The sequence below is a fragment of the Alligator mississippiensis genome, chromosome 3 (genome assembly GCF_030867095.1).
Source record: "Alligator mississippiensis isolate rAllMis1 chromosome 3, rAllMis1, whole genome shotgun sequence".
In the NCBI taxonomy this organism is placed as follows: domain Eukaryota; kingdom Metazoa; phylum Chordata; order Crocodylia; family Alligatoridae; genus Alligator; species Alligator mississippiensis.
Window position 1 is genome coordinate 88,058,034 of NC_081826.1, and position 6,000 is coordinate 88,064,033.

Below are 6,000 nucleotides of genomic sequence, written 5' to 3' on the forward strand. Positions count from 1 at the left end.
TTCTGGAGGGACTGGATGTATTTAAATCAGCTGGTCCTGATGATCTCCACCCCAGAGTGCTGAGGGAGTTAGCAGAGCATTGAGGGACCCCTGGCACAGCTTTATGAGCATTCATGGTGCTCTGGTGAAGTGCCAGAGGACTGGAAAAGGGCCAATGTAGTTCCCATTTTCAAAAAAGGGAGGAAGGAGGACCCAGGAAATATAGGCCAGTTAGTCTTACCTCGGTCCTGGGTAAGCTTTTTGAGAGAATTATCCTGGCACATGTCCACAAAGGGCCAGCAGGGGAGGTTATGCTTAGGGGCAACCAACATGGGTTCATTAGAGGCAGGTCCTGTCAGACCAACCTGGTGGCCTTCTATGACCAGGTCACAAAATCCTTAGGCGCAGGGGTAGCAGTGGACATAGTCTTTCTGGACTTTAGGAAGGCCTTCAACACTGTGTCCCACCTCATTCTCATTAAAAAACTAGGGGACTGTGGCGTCGACACCTACACAGTCAAATAGGTCGCTAACTGGCTGGAGGGCTGCACCCAGAGAGTGGTGGTGGATGGGTCATTTTCGACCTGGAGGGATGTGGACAGTGGGGTCCCCCGGGGCTTGGTCCTCGGACCCGCACTGTTCAGCATCTTCATCAGTGACTTGGACGAGGGGGTAAAAAGCATCCTGTTCAAATTTGCTGATGACTCTAAGATGTGGGGAGAAGTGGGCACGCTAGAAAGGAGGAACAGGCTGCAATTGGACCTAGGCAGGTTACAGGGGTGGGCGGATGAGAATAGGATGGGTTTCAATACTAACAAGTACAAGGTGCTGCACCTGGGGAGGAGGAACCAGCAGCATACCTATAGGCTGGGGAACTCCCTTCTTGTCAGTGCAGAGGCAGAAAAGGATCTTGGAATCGTTATTGATGCCAAAATGAACATGGGCCAACAGTGTGGGGATGCAGTCAGGAAGGCCAACCGTACCTTGTCTGCATCCACAGATGCATCTTGAGCAGGTCCAAGGAGGGTGATCCTTCCCCTCTATGCGACACTGGTCAGGCACCAGTTGGAATACTGCATCCAGTTCTGGGTGCTGCACTTCAGGAGGGATGTGGACTACTTGGAGTGGGTCCAGAGGAGGGCCACTCGCGTGATCAGGGGGCAGCAGGGCAGGCCCTACGAGGGCTAAGGGACCTGAACCTGTTCAGCCTTCACAAGAGAAGGCTGAGGGGGGGGATCTAGTGGCGTTGTTACAAACTAGTGAGAGGGGACCAGCAGGCATTGGGGGAGTCCCTGTTCCCCCGAGCACTACCAGGAGTGACTAGAAATAACGGTCACAAGCTGGCAGAGGGTAGATTCAGACTAGATATCAGGAGGCGCTACTTCACTGTCAGGGTGGCTAGGACCCGAAACCAACTTCCAAGTGAAGTGGTGCTGGCGCCTACCCTGGGGGTCTTTAAAAGGAGGTTAGATGAACGCCTTGCTGGGGTCGTTTGACCCCAGTACTTTTTCCAGCCATGGCAGGGGGTCGGACTTGATGATCTGCTCAGGTCCCTTCCGACCCTACCAACTATGAAACTATGTATAGAATTATTATATATATCTTTAACACAATCATATACTTGAGAATCACTCTAATTAAAACAGGGTGGGTAAAAAATGATTTAAAAAAAATTAAAAATTGATTTTTTTTATTTAAATCAGATTTTTAATGTTTTTAGAATCATCAATAATATACTAAATTTCTCAGTCAAAAAATAACAGTTACATTTAAATCTCGTCAGAAACATCCTACACTTACAGTCTCATAAAAATGAATTAATGGCTCTGTCACACTTGCGGACATTGAGTTACCTACCAATCAAACCTGGGCATTCATTTCAGTTTTTCGTCTCATGAAAATGGCTGTAGTCTATCTGTCCAGCCTAACTACCAGCTTTTACTTCTTGAAAGTTCTGGGCTTTCAGTTTCTGTTTCTCAGCAGACTAAAGTCACCTGTGCAAAAACACAGGCTGGATAAGATTGTCGTTGTTCTGTGCTTATGTGGTGGTGGAGCTGGGCCAAGCAAGGCAGAGGAGTTAGTTAAGACACTGTCTTAAAGACAGAGAAACAATATAGAAAAGGACAGAGGCAGATAGAAAGGAACAGTGGAGTGGACTGGAAAGAGAAAGGGAACACATTATTCAGTAGTACACTACACAGCTTCCTATATTTCCCCACACTTTTGCCACAGGAAAACTGTCATGGCTTTTGAGTGTAAGAGAGACCCTATCTGGGAATATTTTGAAGAAATTCCTTCCCTGGGTAAAAAAGGAAAATGTGTGAAATGTAAGTAGTGCAAGAAGGAGATGCAGGGCCTAGTTGCAAGAATGAAACGTAATGATAACTGCTTATTGGGAGATCGTCAAGACTCTATGCCTTTTAGTATAAGTGTGATTTAACAAGTAAATTCCCAAGCTGTTTGCTATGTTAGTTGTTGCTAGAAAAAAAATGTTTAGCTTTATCTAATCCTTAAGGCTTGTTTAATTATTTAACTGGGTTTAGAATTTATCACCCAAGTTTATGGTACAGAAAGCGGCAGTAAGAGAAATCTAGAGTTGCCACTGGGTGTAATTTTCTTATTTTATATTACATAATACATGCCCCTTATTTTGGAATATCATGGCCCTAGACCATAATGGTGATGCCATAAGTCTATTCCCTGTTTTACTTCAGCATAACTCAGTTTTCCCAGCGGAACCCCATCCTGTACTTGTTTTCTCAAAAAGCAGAAGTGCCACTGAGTTCAATGGGGCTTACTCCAAAATTAAGTGCACTGCAGTCAGTCTTAGCTTTTCTGGTAATTTGGAATTGGATCTGCATCCTTGCTGCAAATGTAAACGATTAACTGAATAAGAGTGAGAAGAACAAAGAAGAATGACTATTCTAAAATCATTTTTGTTTCAGGATCCCATTTAAGTGTAAGAGACTTTGACTGTCTATCTGCAACAACTTGAATCATCCGTTGGTACTTTTAGCAGCAGTGCTGCAACTGAACATATTTCAGACAACAAAGTATCTGTAACAAGCAAAACATTTAAGTCATCCAGTAAAATCACCACCACGGAAGGGTTTATAATAAGGACCAGCAAATAGCAACAAGACACCATAGATGAAAAGATTCCTCGGTTCAGTTATGCCACAAATTCTCCTTTTCGTATTGTTAACAATAAACACTTCATTTACATGATTGAGTCCTTACGACCAGGCTACACCCCACCTGGTAGAGCAGACATTAGTAGCAGGTTGGTAGATACAGTGTATGAGAAGGAACTTGAACAGTGTGCAAGAAATACTGAGGGGAAATTTGCCAGTTTAAGCCTTGATGGGTGCAGCAATGTACACAATGATCCGGTAATATGTGCCTGTGTGACAACAGAAGATGGGGTTGCATATCTCACAGAAACAATAAATACACAGGGAAATGCCCACACAGCAGAATATTTAAAAGGAGTGGCAGTGAAAGCTGTAATAAACTGAACAAAAATTCAACTGCCACATGTGCAGTTTTGTCACAAACAATGCTGCAAATGTGGCAAAAATGATAAGATACTTAGAAGAAGAAATGTAAGCATGCTCCTTAATAACATAGGGCTGCAGTGCCCATTTAATGCATCTTTTAGCCAAAGACTTAAGTACTTCTCCAGGAATAAAAGAAAATGTTGAAGTCACAAAATATTTCCATAACAACCATTTTGCTTCTGCTTCACTGAAGAGAGCACGAGGATCCAAACTAATTGTCCCTCAAGATGTTTGATGGAATTCTGGGGTTGATTGTTTTGAACAAATTATTAAGAACTGGCCTTGTTAAGAACTGGCCTTGTGAAAAAAACCATGATAAAACAGGTGGAAGTATCTCATCCAAAGTATCTAACATTGGATTAAAGAGGAATATAGAAGATATGCTCAGTATACTGAAGCCTATATCCATAGCCTTAAACAAACTTCAGAGAGATTGTTTCTGCATTGCTGATGCTGTCGAAATTTGGAGGGCACTTCAAGAGACATTGAAGAAAGAAATACCTAACCAGAAATTTAAATTGCAGGCAATAAAGAAGCAACTGGATCAAGCATTAGCTCCACCACATTTTCTTGCAAACATTCTCAACCTCGGATATAAAGGTAGATGCTTAACTTTTGAAGATGATGCTGCTATAGCACGGGCATCTCAAAATCACTCCTCAGTTATGCCATCCATAATAAATTTCAGGGCTGGAGGGGAACCATTTAAACAGTGCATGTTTACTGATGATGTTTTGAACAAAGTCACTCCCCTGAATTGATGGAAATCATTATCCAGGCACCTTGAAACAAAGTTCCTTTAGTTGCTAAGCCAACTTTTTACAGCAGTAGCTTCCTCTGCAGGCACAGAGAGAATATTTTTCATCTTTTTGGTATTATTCACTCAAAGCTAAGAAATTGATTGGGAGTTGAAAAAGCAGGAAAACTTGTATTTCTGTTTCAGTCTCTGAATAAAAATGACAATGGGAATGGGGAAGATGAGATCTAGTTGTAGAAATTTTAAGCACTGTGTACATTTAGTGTTGTGATGACTTGTCTGTTACAGTGAAACTTTTAATTTTCAAATTTTATTAAGGGCAGATGTTATAAAATGCTGTATTGTAAATTAACATATTTTAATGATCAGATTTGCGCCATTGTTTAAGAAATATGTGAAGTAGTATCAGTGGGAAACTTGATTTAAATCAGTGATTTAAATCAGGGTTTCTCCTGGTGATTTAAATAAATGACTTAAATCAGCTTGATTTAAATCAGTCCACCCTGAATTAAAAGCAGCAGTGCCTTTGTAATAAAATATGAGGTATTGTTACCCAGATTACAGGTAACCTTGGGGGTAGGCTACTGATCAGAGGCAGAACCAGATCTACAGCTCAACCTTTTATTTGCTTGCACCATAAAACATGAGAACATTTATCCCAAAGTTTATCTGGCTACCCACAACAGCACAGAATAGATTCTCATCTATACCAGGTGGGGAAACTCGAGAGGTGGGAGGAGGGTGGCATGCAGATTGGCAGCAGATCATCTTAAATTTGGGTCCTCCAAATTTCCCTTCAGTCTGCCCAATATTTATAGATGGTTGTGTTTTAATCTTCTAATAAATGATCTCTGATCGGGTGTCACGGCGGGGTCCTTGCAGAGGGCCGTGATCTCCTTGAGGCCCTCTCACCGCGCTACTTCGGCCCAAGGGCACCCTCCATTCTCGCCCGCCACGTCTTGATGTAATATGTAATAGGGAGGCTGCTTTGTGTTTCCACAGGCCTGTCAGCTCCTGGACCCCTCGTGGGTCTCCCCGTACAATGGGCGCTACCCAAGCGCCCTAGCCTTATGGGCTATGCGTGGCTCCTACCTCCCCTGATACCACGCCCCAAGCCTCACAGATGTAAAGGACGTTGTCTGGTCTGTCTCTCTACTGTGGCCCACCCTGGGCTCCCTCTCTCATGCCCAGCCTCTTGCTGGGACTCTCATCTGGCCCACTCTGGGCCTCCCCTGCCGGTGTGGTTCTGCTCCGGGACTCTCTAGCGGGCCTCCGGTCCTATGGGCCAACCGCACGGATACCCTCCCTGACTCTGGCTCCCCGCGCTGCTACTCCCTGTCTTCTCAGGGGCAACCGCAGCGCCCTGCCTTGGTCTGAAGGGTATTGCCGCACTAGCCTGCGGCCGGGCTCGCTATGCCCGTGCGCCCACACTGGGCTACTCAATAAAACACGATGGCGTTCCCCCTCTCTGGGGCTCGCCGCGCCCACACGGGGCTACTCAATAAAACACGATGGCGTTCCCCCTCTCTGGGGCTCGCCGCGCCCACACGGGGCTACTCAATAACGTACAAGAGCGTTCCCCCTCTCTGGGGGCTCGCCGCGCCCACATGGGGCTACTCAATAACATACAAGGGCGTTCCCCCTCTCCGGGGCTCGCCGCGCCCACACAGGGCTACTCAGTAATACCGCCCCTTTCCTGGGGCCG

The 6,000-nt window shown here is 45.0% G+C and overlaps 1 long non-coding RNA gene across 2 annotated transcripts in view; it reads left to right on the plus strand.

The window, feature by feature from the left end:
• The window catches only part of LOC109283891 (uncharacterized), an 81,984-nt gene extending 77,337 nt beyond the window's left edge, over nt 1-4,647 (plus strand). For both annotated transcript variants that reach the window (XR_009460760.1, XR_002091209.2), the window contains one exon: nt 2,924-4,647. This is a non-coding gene — a long non-coding RNA (uncharacterized LOC109283891). The remainder of the gene's footprint in view (nt 1-2,923) is intronic.
• The last annotated feature ends 1,353 nt before the right edge of the window (nt 4,648-6,000 follow it).